This window comes from Ovis canadensis, chromosome 13 (assembly GCF_042477335.2).
Source record: "Ovis canadensis isolate MfBH-ARS-UI-01 breed Bighorn chromosome 13, ARS-UI_OviCan_v2, whole genome shotgun sequence".
Taxonomy (NCBI): domain Eukaryota; kingdom Metazoa; phylum Chordata; class Mammalia; order Artiodactyla; family Bovidae; genus Ovis; species Ovis canadensis.
Window position 1 is genome coordinate 32,706,800 of NC_091257.1, and position 16,527 is coordinate 32,723,326.

General features: G+C 44.3%; 1 protein-coding gene across 3 annotated transcripts in view; it reads right to left on the minus strand.

The window, feature by feature from the left end:
* Positions 1-14,123, minus strand: part of APBB1IP (amyloid beta precursor protein binding family B member 1 interacting protein) — a 79,135-nt gene extending 65,012 nt beyond the window's left edge. Inside the window, exons 1-2 of one of the 3 annotated variants that reach the window (XM_069547277.1) lie at positions 13,685-14,123; positions 13,249-13,365 (exon numbers count right to left, since the gene is read on the minus strand). The gene's annotated coding sequence lies outside the window, so the exon portion shown is untranslated. Of the gene's footprint in view, positions 1-13,248; positions 13,559-13,684 lie in introns of those variants that run through there. The other 2 variants (XM_069547276.1, XM_069547278.1) reach the window with 2 other exon arrangements.
* Between the last annotated feature and the right edge of the window lie 2,404 nt (positions 14,124-16,527).

The window sequence follows — 16,527 nt, forward strand, 5'->3', positions numbered from 1 at the left end:
AAGCCCAGTCTCCAGCAGTTTGCACCACCTCCAGCTGTTCCAGTATCCCCAGATGAGGTCACAGACATCACGCGGAGCTGAGGCCAGCTAGCCCTGTGGTGGTGAGTCCTGACCCACACAATCCTTGATCACAATAAAACTGTCTGTTGTGCAGCACTGAGTTTGGGGTGTTATGCAGCTGTTGGTAGTGGAGCAAATGATCAGTGCAGCTACCACTCCAGGGTACCTTCTACAACTCCAGCATGGTCCTATGCTCTTATGCTAGATTCTGCCTCATTGCACCTGCTCTGCAAAATATGTTAGTCCCATCTGCAAGTGAAGAAACCCAGGCTGTGAGCAGAAAAGTATCATGCAAAGGAACACGCGGTAAACGACTATTTATGTCAATATTCAGTGCATTTAAAAAAAAAAGCCAAAATGTCAGTATTTATCCAAAAATAATAATGAGAAAATGGCGAAAATTGTGGTGGTCATTTTGTAATGAATAGAAAGATCAAATCACTATGTTGTGCACCAAGAACTAACACCGTGGTTGTAGGTCAACTATACTTCAAAAACAACGAAATTCATAGAAGGATGTTAGATTTGTGGTTACTGGGGCTTGGGGTGGGGATTGGAAGAAGGTGATCAAAAGGTACGAACTTCTGCTTATAACATAAACAGGCACTAGGGATGTAGTGTACATCACGATGCATATAATTAACACTGTATGTTATATATGAAGGATGTTAAGAGAGTAAGTCCTAAGAATTCTCATCACAAGGAAAAAAAATTTATTACTTAGATTTTATATATATATGAGATGATGGATATTCACCAAACTTATTGTGGTAATTGTTCCATGATCTATGTAATTCAAATCACTTAAATATGCTGATAGGGGCTTCCCTGGTGGCTCATTTGCAAAGAATCCGCCTGCCAATGCAGGAGACACAGTTTCTACCCCTGATCCGAGAAGATCCCACAACTAAGTCCATGCACTACAACTACTGAGGCTGTGCTCTAGAGCCCAGTGGCTCTAGAACTACTGAAGCCGGCGTGCCCGGGAGCCCATGCTCCACAGCAAGAGAAGCCACTGAAGTGAGAAACCCGCCCCCTGCAGCTAGACAGTAGCCCCCGCTCTCTGCAGCTAGAGAAAAAGCCCTCATAGCAATGAAGACCCAGCACAGCCAAAAATACATAAATAAATAAAAGTATTCTTAAAAAAATAAATGCGCTGATAACTTCTGGTTCGTGGGCAGTGAATACACATCCTTTCCTACAATTCAAGTGAAATGACTCCAGAGCAGTCTGGAAAGCAAGGAAGGATGCCGCTGTTAGATGAAAAACCTTGAGGAATTTCTGGACGATGTTAAGGAGAAGGGATTGTATGGGGAACGACGAGAGCAAGGGAAGCAGTGGTCCAATGTGGGTCTGGAGGAGGGCTGCCAAACAAAGAGCCAAGGAAAACGCCCAAACTCAGGGTCAGCAAAGATGGAAGTCCATGGACAAACTGGAGTAATTAAGGACTGATGCTATGGGCCATTCGACCCCTCTGTCACGAGGAACAAAGAGAAACTGCAACTGCCCTGGGACTAAAATCAGCAAGAACCTTGCCCTATACACTATGGGGGAACTGGCTCACAGGTTCTTAAGGTGAGACTTGAGCCAAGAAAACAAAAACAAATAAAGCAGTTTGGGACTCAGAAAGCTTGGGGTCTCTGTAACAGACATGAGATCCCAGTCCAATCAGCCAACTATTCATCCATCCTTCCATCCATTAGAAGGGGTTGAGGAAAGAAATGCCCACATTCAGTGAAATGCACTAAGAACTCTTAGGAGCTCCACTTTCAGCATAAGTGGAGGCCAGCATATTGCTGGCCTCAGCAAATAGCCCCCAGGGAGGACTGAAAATGATACATCTGATCTTTATCTAAACGACACAGGAAAGCTGCCTTCTGTCAATCACCACATCCATCTATAAAACCTGTCAGCCTCACAGTCAAGAAAGAGGCTGTTCAGTTGCCAAGTAAGTCATACCGCCTTCTTATGTTATTCTAGCCTTTCAATAAAAGTATGAATCAACAACCAAGATTTCAAAAAATCTTTTCAGCTATGCTGAGAGGGGCAGCATGTTATTTGTATTATATTTGTATTGGACAGGCCTCCAGGGAACCACAGTCTTCTGTTTTCACAAGTGCCTAAGCATTTTGACTCAACTTTCCCAGTAGCTGGCACAGTGCTATGGTTGGATAACAGTTCAACTATTGGAACTCAATGGATAACAGTTCATGTTAATATGTATTAGCACCTTTAAAAAAATAGTAGGAGTTATAAATAGGGGACAATTACTATAGATCAGACACATGTAATCTCTCATTTAATTCTCAGAGCAATCTTAGGATGTAGTGTCATTATTCTAATTTTATCGGTTATAATACTTAGGGCTGGAGAAACAATAATTTGCACAAGCTCATGTGCGTGGAGGACTGGACTGCACCCAGGTCTCAGTCGAAAGCTCACGTTCACAATCATGCCACACAGCCTTCTGAAGACACAGACCGACGGTGGTCATTAAGAAGCAGAATCTGGCAGCTATTTTGCTAATGCTGCTGCTACAGTATCTATTTATCCAGTTCGAATGGAACTGAGTTCGTGACTGTCTTTCACACCACACTGAGGTTAGGCAGAAAATCTTGTATTTTCATCCAAGCCTGTGACACACATCACACACTCAGTAAATGTATTCAGCTGTTGGGTGATCCTGGCTAAGTGATTTACCCTGAGTCCTTGGTATAGTGTCTGATATACTATACTGAGCCATTATTATTATCACCACCATCATCATTTTTGTTACTGTATCTCCCTCTAAAACCACCATGTGCTAAAAACTACTGTGTACTAAGTCACTTCAGTTGTGTCCGACTCTTTGCGATCCTATGGACCGTGGCCCGCCAGGCTCCTCTGTCCATGGGGTTTCTCTAGGCAAGAATACTGGAGTGGGATGCCATTTCCTTCTCCAGGGGATCTAAAACCACTAGTGGAAACAAATGTCTGTCACTTACTCACACACCACATACAGGTTCCCAAGTCCCAAGCAGGACTTGCTTACTTCTGCCTGTTGCATTTTTGTGTACCTGAACTGCCATTTTCCCATAGACTAGGCACAGTTTTAAAATACCAAGGTTACTGGAAAGGACATCTGCAAGTTGGGTTTCTAGGACAGAGATTGTTATGTGTTTTTTTTTGGCCATGCCACATAGCATCTGAGTTCTTAGTTCCTCGCTAGACCACCAGGGAAATCCCCAGGACAGAGATTCTTAACCATTCTGAACTACAGAGGAAATGCATCGGAATCTCCCTAAAGCTTTTTCAGACTGTACCCATGGCACTTTTACAACTCCACAATCCAAATCTTATCACTACCTTCCACCCTGGAAGTGAAGTGAAGTCGCTCAGTCGTGTCCAACACTTTGCGACCCCGTGGACGGTAGCCTACCAGGCTCCTCTGTCCATGGGATTTTCCAGGCAAGGGCACTGGAGTGGGGTGCCATTGCCTTCTCCACCCTGGAAGGGAGGTGTATTTTTGGAGTTGAAGACCATCACAAAGACAGTGGCTGTTGTGAGGGTGTGTTATGCTTGTGAGCTAGCAGATGAAAGCTAAAGAGAAAATAAAAAGAGTTGACAACCACCATTGTCTAGGGCAACCAATCGTATTTGCCGGATGTGGGTTTACAGTATCCTGCTCTACGTTTTACTTCCACTCTTTTTTCAGTCCCTGTTACTTTTAAGAAGAATCCAAAAAAATAAGGGTGAGGATGGGAGGGTGGGCAGAGGGGAAGATAAAGAATAAAAAGTAAGCAATGGCAATTTGTTGTTGTTTTTGTTGCTTAGAGGGCTAATGAAGCATTTTGGGTGTAGGCTGAGCAATGCATTAAAATCTGGTTCCAAGGACACACCCCACAGTAATAGAAAATGCTTTTTGTTTCTTTTTTCCCCTTAGTTTTCTCCATAAGGCATCTAGTATCCTCCATACAGCTGAACAGTCAACACTTAGAATACAGCATTTGTGCAATTACCTAGAGCCGCACCGCCCAGTTCAGTAGCCACTAGCCACAGGTGGCCACTGAGCACTTGAATTGTGGCTCGTCCAAACTGAAATGCGCTCTAAGTGTAAGACACGATGGATTTGGAAGATTTAGTATGAAAAAAGAAAAAGAATTCATCCACAATTTCAATATCACTTACATTCACTGTAATTTAGTCTGCTGCTGCTGCTGCTAAGTCGCATCAGTCGTGTCCGACTCTGTGCGACCCCAGAGACGGCAGCCTACCAGGCTCCCCGGTCCCTGGGATTCTCCAGGCAAGAACACTGGAGTGGGTTGCCATTTCCTTCTCCAATGCATGAAAGTGAAAAGTCAAAGTGAAGTTGCTCAGTCATGTCGGACTCTTTGCGACCCCATTGACTGCAGCCCACCAGGCTCCTCCATCCATGAGATTTTCCAGGCAAGAGTACTGGAGTGGGGTGCCATTGCCTTCTCCAGTAATTTAGTATAATTAATATTAATTCATTAAATGGTCATTTTGGATACATACATACTAAATTAAACAGATTACTAAATTAACACCCAGTGTTTCTCTTTGACTGTTTCTAGTGCGGCTTCTTGAAAATGTAAAGTTATTTATGTGGGGACTTTCCTGGCAGTCCAATGGTTAGGATGCCACCCTTTCACTGCAGGGGGCATGGGTTCGATTCCTGGTCAGGGAACTAAGATCCTTCATGCCACATGGCGTGGCAAAGCAAATAAATAAAAATAATCTATGTCGCTTGCATTGTACTTGTGTTGGACAGGGCTCCAGAGAACCAGAGTTTTCTGTTTTCGCAAGTGCTAAGCATTTTGACTCAAAGGTGGCAGTCTATGGGGACTGTACCACATAGACATAATCTAAGTATTACATACTAAGAGTTAAACCCAAATCTCCCCATTTCCTTTCCCACTGCCCTGTCTGTTCCAGCTCTGTCGAACAATTTCATGCACGTAGTGCCTGAGGAAGCTTTCTTCCACTGGGCCTCCTGGAAATATCTTTATCCTTCAAAATGCCTTTGGTTCCCCCCATACTATGTCTTCCCTACAACCACTCCCATCACCATCTTATGCTCTTCACAAACTGGAGTGTGTTTATCTGCAGGCCTGGGTCTCCCACTAGATCAGAAGCTTCTGGAGCTTTGGTGCCGTATCTTATTCTGTTTTACACCTTCTGCTCTGTCTGGCACATGATCAGCCCTCGACAGATACGTGATAAGACTGGAGAAAGAGTTCCAGCATCAGCATGTTCAGCAAACTGTCATTCGACTTGAGTGTGAAGGTAAGCACAGAGGTCCCGCCTGTGAATCTCGAATGAGGGGCGCTTTTCTGCTCTGGTGGTCAGGGCAGTGAGCTCCCTGGGTTTCAGCTTTTCTCTTCTACGACAATCTTGGGAGCCATTTGCTCACAGCATCGTACTGCACTTACCCACGACCCGGGCCCAAGCCACTTCATTTCTGTCTGCCACACACAATGGCAGAAATTTAAGCACCATGTCAGTCAACAAACAGTCTGGATTTGCTAAGAAACAGTCTTGACTTGCTAAGCCATATCACTTAGGAATTTAACTAGACAGGAGTCATTCCCCTTAAAAAATAATAAAATGAATGATTTTTTTTTTAATGCTACATCCCAAACCTCATCAGTTCATTGACCCACCAACCGGGAATTTTATGTTATCAGCAGAGATGAAAGAGTTCGTTAATACCATAAATACAGTAGCCTTAGACAGATTCATTTAGTCAGCTCACTGAATTGAGATCCTTCTGTAAACTGCCTGAAAAAGATTTTGCGGTATTTTTTTTCTGTCACATAACTGATTTGTTCATTCTTTTCGAGACAAAATTCTAATAATGCACTTAACTGAAAAACAAACTTTCGCTTGTGGGGGAAAAAATAGTCTACAACATGAACTAAGATGCAGACAATGAAGTAATCAGAATTCCACTAAGTGCTACTATGTCATAATTATTCTGCCCTCACACCTACTGTAGCCAAAACAGATGAAACGTCAGCTCCCTTGATCTCAGTAGTTGCTTCCTAGAAGCCACTTCCAATGTCACAGCAGTGACATTCTTCAACAGCTGCTAGTGAACTCTTGGTCCTGCTCTAACTCACGCATCCATTTAAAATCCATCTGGTTTTAGATTTTGAAAATATAGGCATCTTAACCTCGGGGCACAAAAACCTCCTTTGTGGAAAAGGCCGTTGTCTTCCCTTCCTCAGAATCCTGATGTTACACTCATACTCTTAGAAGGGACTTCCCTGATGGTCCAGTGGTTAAAAATCCACCTTTCAGAGCAAGAGACGTAGGTTCAATCCCTGGTCTGAAAACTAAGATCCCATGTGGCACAGGGCAACTAAGCCCACGAGCCACAATTAGAGAGACGCCTGTGTGCCCCAGTGAAGGTCCAACGTGCCGCAACTAAGACCCAATACAGCCAAATAAATAAATAAATTCCAAAAACCCTCACAATCATGGAAACCTTTTATAAGGCCCATGTCACTGGTTGTGAATTCATGTATAAATATGGTGCTTTTCAATATTCATTTCCCGCTCTCTCATTTATTAAAAAGAACTCTCACTGTCTTGAGTTTCAAGGGCATAAAATATTACTGATTAGCTTACTATATTCTTATTTCATTTATATGATAAAGATTGCTGGTCGATTCTTTCAGCAAGTTTCAAAAGAAGAGTTTAAAGCATTAGGATCCTAAAGAGCTAGTTTTACATTCCAGTTCTTAAAATGTAATCTTGGGTAAAATTCTTAAAACTCTCTAAACTGTCATTTCGAATCTGTACGATGAGAATTAATGATAGTACCTTCCCCAAAAGTTACTTAGGCTTCATGACTGTAGCCTTTTATGTAATAAGCACATAGTTATTACCAGTTGACATTTCATATCCATGTCCAAAATTTTTTTCCAGATTTTTCATTTTTAATTGGAGTATAATTCCTTTACAGTGTTGTCGTTTCTGCTGTACCACAACATGAATCAACTATATGCATACATATGTCCCCTCCCTCTGAGGCCTCCCTCCCCAAAACTCAACTTCTCACAGCTTCCCCTCTACACTGCCCACGTGGTTGATGCCAGTTCCATCCTTCACATTGTTTGGGTCAAGAACTTTCAAGACATCTTTGGTTCCTCTTTCTCTGAAATCCCACATCCACTTTGCCAGGAAGTCCTATTGGCTCTACCATTAAAATATATGCCGATTCCCAAAGCTTCTTAATAGATTTCTGACTTCATCGAGCTTTTTGTCAAGCAATCACAGTGAGCCTTTGACATGTAAGTCAAATCACATTATTCCTCTTCTCAGAATCCTGCAATGGCCCCTCAGTTTAACTCAGAGTAAAAGCCAATGTTTTCATGATGTGTTACAAGACCCTACGTGATCTTCTATCTCTTCACCCTCCTCCTGCGTCTCCAACCACACCTCCTATTACTCTTTCCCTCCAGGCCACACAGGTGCCTTTTTCCTCGAACGCACCAGGCTTACTTGTGCCTTATGGCCTCAGCACTAGCTGGTCCCTCTGCTCAGAACACTGTTCCCTCTGACAGTCAGCTCCTTCAAACCCTGGCTCAGGTCCTACCTTCCCAATGAGGCCAAGCCCGACCATCTTATTTAACACTGCAATTTTACGTCGTTCAATTTTACCTTTTTAAGTGGGACTCTTCACGCACCAATATTATTTACTTATTATGATGCTTACTGATGATTTTCTGTGTCTCCTCATTGCAATGTAGCTCCCCAAATGCAGAGTTCTCTGTCTCTCCCATTCACCTGGAATAGTGCTTGGCAAATATTTTTTGGAATGACTGAATTCTATTTAAAGTAGAAATTGAAGTAATATGGAAATTAGCAGTTCCTAACTTACGTATGCTTTACCATACTTAAACGTTAGTTATCCTGTGATGAATCTTGGTTACTTCATTAATGATTAAGATTCTACTATTTCCATGGTGCTTTCTCTTAACCATTTGTAATCCACTTTGTTTTCATGCTATTTAAATTAAAATAAGTTCTCTTTACTTTATAGGACACTCTATTTATGACCATGCTTTGAGTCAGTGAAGATTCTAATTTCCGTTTCCCAGGGGACTTCCCTGGAGGTCCAGTGGCTAAGATTCTGCGCTCGCAATGCAGGGAGCCCAAGTTACATCCCTGGTCAAGGAAGTAGATCCCGGATGCTGCAAGTGAGACCCAGTGCAGCCAAATAAATAAACTAATAATAAATAAATATTAAAAAATAATTTCAGTTTCCTAAGTGCCAATATACTCTAATTCCCAGTTTGGTATCTTTGTAAATGCTTATACCTGCTTTCTAAATACTTTTTAAAAAATCAACACATTCAGAATAATGATGATCTCTATCAAGAAAAAGTGAAGTGAAGTAGCTCAGTCGTGTCCAACTCTGCGACCCCATGGACTGTAGCCTACCAGGCTCCTCTGTCCCTGGGCTTTTCCAGGCAAGAATACTGGAGTGGGTTGCTATTTCCTTCTCCAGGAGATCTTCCCAATCCAGGGATTGAACCCAGGTCTCTGGCATTATAGGCAGACGCTTTACCATCTGAGCCACCAGGAAAGTCCATCAAGAAAAAAGGGTAATGCTACTGAGAGGAAGTCAGAGGTACTAATGTTATTTTACTTTTTAAGCTAGATGATATGTATCCTGATGTCGGTTTTATTATTATTTGCTGTAATTTATGTATGGGCTTGCCTTGTGGCTCAGCTGGTGAAGAATCCACCTGCTATGCAGGAGACCTGGATTCGATCCCTGGGTTGGGAAGATTCCCTGGAGAAAGGAAAGGCTACCCACTCCAGTATTCTGGCCTGCAGAATTCCACAGACCATATAGTGCACGGGGTCGCAAAGAGTCGGACACAACTAAGGGACTTTCACACACTCACATATGTATCTTACATCATCTACTGTATGTATGGAATATTTCATAGTGAAAAAGGGAAAATAAATCTAGTGTTTGCTTGTTCTATCACTCTATTTTCCCTCCAGTTTGATATGATATAGATCTATGGACATAAATCTTCCGGCCAGTTTGTGCAAACGTAACTGTTGTGTGATTTAGCAGTTATCCCCGCTCCCGGCCTGCAGCCATTTCACAGATGAGTCTGATATGAGATCAAATCAGAAGGATCCCCAGCAGAAGTAGAAAAAAAAAAGCTACTCACTGTTCATTGATTTAATGAATAAAGCTCATTATCAAGAGGACTGGAAATATAATAAAGCTAAAAATGAAACCACATGGGGACTTCCCTAATGGTCTAGTGGTTAAGACTCTGCAGTTCCAATGCAGAGGGTATGGGTTCAATCCCTGGTCAGGGAACTAAGACCCCACATACTGTGCAACACAGCCAAAAATTAAATCAAATGGTTGCTGCCAAAGAAGATTATTTTTTCCAAAAGACATGTTTTCTCACTCTAAAAAGGCATGTTCTTTGCTGGGCCTACCTTCACTTCATCCTCCCTGACCCTTGTGTGGTGTAGGAATCTGATGGGTGCTCCCACAGCACAGGGCCTTGGCCGTGTGTGGGGCTGTAACTGCCCATGTATGTCTCCCCTATTAAACTGGAACTTCACTGAGGAAAGGCCTCCTGTTCTTTGTCACCATTCAAGCCCTTGCCCTTGGTATAGCACCTCGAGTGCTGGCGTCATACTGACTCAGTTCAAAGGTCAGCTCTGCTTCTCACTCCCTGGGTAAGCTTCTTAACCTCTCTGCACTTTCATTTCCTCAACGATAAAGGGTTAATAGTGGTATAAGCCCACGTGCGTGCGTTCAGGTACGCTAAGTTGCTTCAGTCATGTCCAGCTCTTTGCGACCCTATGGACCATAGCCCGCCAGGCTCCTCTGTCCATGCGATTCTCCAGGCAAGAATACTGGAGTGGGTTGCCATGCCCTCCTCCAGAGATCTTCCTGACCCAGAGACAGAACCCAAGCCTCATTATGCTTCCTGCACTGGCAGGTGCGAAACAGGACCACCGGGGAAGCCCCATAAACCCAGCATGTGAAGCTTACTGAAACAACACACTCAAGTTAGTTAACACAGTTGTACAAAATATAAGCTAAATAAATATAGTAACTGTTTATGATGACCATTTGGTGATAAGGAGGAAATTGAGTTGACAGAGAAGAAAGACTACCTCTTATAATATGATTCTTAGTGATTCAAGTGCATAGATGATGTTTAGAAAATGTCTGGAAATGGAGTCAAGAATTCAAGCTTTATTCCAGGAGCTGAGAAGGTGTGGTGTCTTGGGGCGATGCTATAGATCTGCCTGCTCAAGCGTCAGGGTTGGTAGGGGGCCAGCTGGGTCTCAGGGCTCAGACGGATTGATGGTACCACCCAGAAGTGGAACTAATATTGCTGGACATTTAGTAAATGTTATTTGAGTCCCAACTATGGTGCAAGGAATATGGCTAGGTGATGAGGATGCAGCGCGATTGTAAATGTTTTGGTGTGATAGACTACGGCACACAATTTATTAAAAGCTTCTGCACGACTAAGAGGTATTGAGTATAAAAATAATTAACATTGAAGAGGGTTAGAAGTAAATGAAAATGTTTGTGAAAGTGGGATGGTTTAAAGAAACTGAATGTGGTCTATTAAATATAGGCATTTTTGGCGATGCATTTTTAAAAGGCTTTTTATGTGAACCATTTTTAAAGTATTGAATTTGTTACAGTTTGTTACTGCTTCTGTCTTATGTTTTGGTTTTTTGGCTGCGAGGCATGTGGGATCTTAGCTACCTGACCAGGAATGGAACTGGTATGCCTTGCATTGGAAAGGAAAGTCTTAATCATTGGACACTTAATCAAGTCCTGGCAATGCATTTTATGAGCAGTTCACTCTAATAGTAATATGAAGATTATCTAGAACTTTTAATTTGTTATTGAAAAAAGTAAAAAAAAATAGTAGGTGATTGGTATACATTCTCAGGATATAAAAATACAAAAGATTTAATAGACACTACAAAATTTAGTGTTAAGTGTTAGTTGCTCGATCATGTCCAACTCTTTGAAACCCCATGGACTATAGCCTGCCAGGCTCCTCTGTTCATGAAATTTTCCAGGCAAGAATACTGGAGTGGGTTGCCATTCCCTTCGCCAGAGGATCTTCCGAACACGGATCAGATGTGGGTCTCCTGCACTACAGGCAGATTTTTTACCATCTGAGCCACCAAGGAACAAAACCTAGTAAGCAGTGCTTAAGATTTAAAGAAACTGAGTCATAAACTAATCCATATTACAAAGTTATTTTTCCTGAGAATTAACACTTGAAAAAATTTGAAATTGATTATATAGACCTAACCAAGCTTGGGCTCATCAATTTCCTATTGAAATTTTTCAATAGAATGGAAATGCGCCTTCTTACATATAGACCAGAAATTCACTGTTTCTTGCGGAACTTCTCAGAAACAAAAGCCCTCAAAATATATGACTCTTAACAACATCTGTTATCATCATTTTCTCCATTCTTTTTTGTTAGTGATCAGCCATTCTTTGTCAGCATTCAAGACAGGGCAGATTCAAAGAATTCTGGAAACTCCTCAATTGCTATTTTAATGGTAGATATCAGGTAGGCCAATAATCTTTACTGATAAGGTTAGAGAGATCAAAGCAACTTAATTAACATCATTTTTTCTCTAGTTAAAGACAGGTCTCTAGTTAAAAGAACCCAAGTTTCCCAAATATCTGGGAAAGATATAAATATCAGTAATAATGTGAAAATGACTAAGAATCAGAAAGAAAGTGAAGTTGCTCAGTCGTGTCCGACTCTGCGACCCCATGGCCCCGTAGCCTGCCAGGCTCCTCTGTCCATGGGATTCTCCAGGCAAGAATACTGGAGTGGGTTGCCATTTTCTTCTCCAGGGGATCTTCCCAACCCAGGGAATGAACCTGGGTCTCCCGCCTTGCATGCAGACTCTTTACCATCTGATTCCCTGGTGGCTCAGAATCTGAAGATGACATTAAATTTCTTAGACCTTTCACAACACGTTGAGCAGACAGGAAACACCACCATGAAGACATTACAGAAATTTCCTAGTAGATTCTCTGTTAATTTTGCTAGCCAGTGTTACTGTAAGGCTGCCCATGGGCTGCCCCAGTATTTCAGTATTTGGGCCAGAGAGAAAATTGACCCAAAGGTTTAACCAAAGAGACAAAAGGCCTGGAAACCTCCTTTCGGACGCCTAGACTTGAAAGTCAGTAGTAGTTAGTACTCTTGCCTTTGTTTAAACCACATTATACCTGAGCACTAATAAACCCCTGAGCTGCTTCTGTATGTTATTTTTGCTGATACTCCATTTCTTTCTATAACAATTGCATTTAAAGTTATTTTTGAACCGCTCTGCAGTGAGTGGCACCAGGAACAAACACATTTAGCCTTCCACAACGGTCTGAACGATAAGAAGCACCTTCCCTGAAGGAAGATAAGGGGTGCACTTGGATGAGGTGTTCTGGGGGACCCCCTGCCCCGAGATCCTCCTGGATATAACGACATCCTGGTTAATTTGCCTCGTGCTTCTAAAAGGGCACTCTGGATATTCATTCCAAGCGAAATTACACCTGTGCCTGGTGTTCAGCTCGTTTCTCCCTGCTATTTTAAAGCGAAAAGGACAATAATTCGGAAGCAAAGTTATTTTTAAAAAGAAGAAACCGCCGTCTGTAAAGTTTTCAAGGAAAGAAACACTAAGACGCGACAGGCTTGTGACCGTCACTCTCAAATTCTCACACGACCTGCACTCAATGCACGGTGCCCGGAAATACCCCTGGAAATGCCCCCTGAAATGCCACCTGAAATGCCCCCTGGAAGCCCTTCAGCGCCGGTCAGGCTGGGCTCCTGGACCCACTGGACAGACGAGGGTGCACCGGTTCCCTGTCTGACTTTGGAGCAATTTTCTGGGCAGGAAATCGGTCAAATCTGACGAAACCCAACTGGGGGAAGGCGAACCCCAGCCCCAAACCCCGCGGAGCTGGGTCAAGGGCAGGGGTCGGGGGAGGGGACCGCCCTCCAGGCCCCAGCGGAGCCGTGCGTTCACCGGGCCCAGCCTGGGGCAGGACCCCGGTCGGGAGACATCCCGGGGCAGGGAGTCGGGGGCCGGGGGCGGCCCGGGTGCCGCTCCCAGGGCCCCAGGGGCAGGCGGGCCGGCGCCACTTACCTCGACGGCTGCTCGGGGCGCGCAGGCACTCGGCGGAGACTCGTGCGCCGGGCAGCTTCGGGGCGGCGGCCGGGCGGCTTCGCGGAGCGGGGGCTGCAGCCCGGCTCGGGTCGGCGGCTGGGGAGGAAGTGGTGTCAGCCCGGGCCGGCCCTCGCGGCACGCAGACGTGGGGCGCTCGGCGCGCGGCTCCGCATCGAGGTGCGAGGAGGGCGCCTGGTGGGAAACACACCCACGGACGCGGATACAGACGCCTGAAGCCCCGGGGCTGCTTTTTCCGACTCGAAGCCTCGGTGCCTCCGCGCATCTCACCCCTCCCCCTCCCCACCTCCCCCGGCCCACCTCCCCCTTCCTCCTTCCCCTTCCTCCTCCTCTCCCCTCCTCCCCAAAGAAGACCACAGCTTGCGTTGCAGGGGGGAAAGGTGCGCCTTCCTCTCACCCTCCCCTCCCTGCGTCGCGGGCCCTCCGCTCTCGGAGGCGCCCTCTGGATTGTCGCCTCGGGGTATCTACCACCGGCCGAGGGATTGGGGCCCAAACGGCCGTTCCACCAAAGCCCCAGAAGCCGGTTTCTTTTGCAGCTGAGTTCGTAAGTGTCGACTTAGCCCTTTTGGGCCTTCCTCTTTTGGTGCCAGTTGTGCAAGGCCCTGCTTGCAGGCCGCGTGCCGCCGGCGGTTGGGCGGTCACCGTGGTAGAGCTGGGGCGAGGAAGGGTGTGCTCCGCAGGGGCAGTGTCTTGATTATCGGGTTGGCAACCCCCTAAAGACTAATGACACTCAGTTGGCAGGCGAGACTGTGGCCTCTCCCATACAGCTGGTGGAAATCCAAAATAGCCAAAACCTTGTGTACGGGGATTCGGTCACAGAGATTTAACTTAAGTCTGCAGTGATCTAATGTAACACATACTAAGAATGGGTTACAGAGATACAGTGATGCGCACGGGCCAAGCCACTCTTGGCCGCATGATTTGTAATCACAAAGGACTAACTGGGAAGAACCCGGTGACTTTTGAAAGTAGAATCTCCAGAGGGAAAGTGGGCGAAATCTGAAAACACAGCAGTTAAAGCCAGATTTGGAAATGTGGTTGAAGTCACCTCCTCTGTCATTCTACAGCTGGATCTGTGGGGAAGGTGGTGGAGACCTGATGGCATAAATTGGACCCATAAATTCATTAGGCAATTTCAGATAGTTCAGCCATCGAATACTTAAGGAGAAACTGTTTACCACTTACTCTTCTAAGAACAAGCAAAACAGTAGTGATGAGAGTAATTCCTGCTCTCATGGAAGGTACATTTTAGTTGGGAGAAAACAGACAATATACAAATTAATATTTAACATGTCAAGTAATGTCAGCATTTTGACAGCAATTAAAAGGTGAGGAATGGAGTGATGGGAGTGGGGATGGAGGTGCTGTATTAATTAGTGTCATCAAGGAAGATCTAGCTAAGTGACACTTTTCAGTTCAGTTTAGTCGCTCAGTCGTGTCTGACTCTTTGCAACCCCATGAATCGCAGTACGCCAGGCCTCCCTGTCCATCACCAACTCCCAGAGTTCACTCAGACTCATGTCCATAGAGTCAGTGATGCCATCCAGCCATCTCATCCTTGGTCGTCCCCTTCTCCTCCTGCCCACAATCCCTCCCACCATCAGAGTCTTTTCCAATGAGTCAACTCTTCGCATGAGGTGGCCAAAGTACTGGAGTTTCAGCTTTAGCATCATTCCTTCCAAAGAACTCCCGGGGCTGATCTCCTTGCAGTCCAAGGGACTCTCAAGAGTGTTCTCCAACACCACAGTTCAAAAGCATCAATTCTTCAGCACTTAGCCTTCTTCACAGTCCAACTCTCACATCCATACATTACCACAGGGAAAACCATAGCCTTGACTAGGTGGACCTTAGTCGGCAAAGTAATGTCTCTGCTTTTGAATATACTGTCTAGGTTGGTCATAACTTTTCTTCCAAGGAGTAAGCGTCTTTTAATTTCATGGCTGCAGTCACCATCTGCAGTGATTTTGGAGCCCTAAAAAATAAAGTCTGACACTGTTTCCACTGTTTCCCCATCTATTTCCCATGAAGTGATGGGACCAGATGCCATGATCTTCGTTTTCTGAATGTTGAGCTTCAAGCCAACTTTTTCGCTCTCCTCTTTCACTTTCATCAAGAGGCTTTTTAGTTCCTCTTCACTTTCTGCCATAAGGGTGGTGTCATCTGCATATCTGAGGTTATTGATATTTCTCCTGGCAATCTTGATTCCAGCTTGTGTTTCTTCCAGTCCAGCGTTTCTCATGATGTATTCTGCATAGAAGTTGAATAAGCAGGGTGACAATTTTCGTATTTGGAAACAGTCTGTTGTTCCATATCCAGTTCTAACTGTTGCTTCCTGACCTGCATATAGGTTTCTCAAGAGGCAGGTCAGGTGGTCTGGTATTCCAATCTCTTTCAGAATTTTCCACAGTTTATTGTGATCCACACAGTCAAAGGCTTTGGCATAGTCAAGAAAGCAGAAAGAGATGTTTTTCTGGAACTCTCTTGCTTTTTCCATGATCCAGCGGATGTTGGCAATTTGATCTCTGGTTTCTCTGCCTTTTCTAAAACCAGCTTGACCATCTGGAAGTTCACGGTTCACATATTGCTGAAGCCTGGCTTGGAAAATTCTGAACATTACTTTACTAGCATGTGAGATGAGTGCAATTGTGTGGTAGTTTGAGCATTCTTTGGCATTGCCTTTCTTTGGGATTGTAATGAAAACAGACCTTTTCCAGTCCTGTGGCCACGGCTGAGTTTTCCAAATTTGTTGTCATATTGAGTGCAGCACTTTCACAGCATCATCTTTCAGGATTTGAAATAGCTCAACTGGAATTCCATCACCTCCACTAGCTTTGTTCGTAGTGATGCTTTCTAAGGCCCACTTGACTTCACATTCCAGAATGTCTGGCTCTAGATGAGTGATCACACCATCATGATTATGTTGGTTGTGAAGATCTTTTTTGTACAGTTCTTCTGTGAATTCTTGCCACCTCTTCTTACTATCTTCTGCTTCTGTGAGGTCCATACCATTTCTGTCCTTTATCGAGCCCATCTTTGCATGAAATGTTCCCTTGGTAACTCTAATTTTCTTGAAGAGATCTCTAGTCTTTCCCATTCTGTTGTTTTCCTCTATTTCTTTGCATTGATCCCTGAGGAAGGCTTTTTCTCTTCTTGCTATTGTTTGGAACTCTGCATTCAGATGCTTATATCTTTCCTTTTCTCCTTTGCTTTTTGCCTCTCTTCTTCTCACAGCGATTTGTA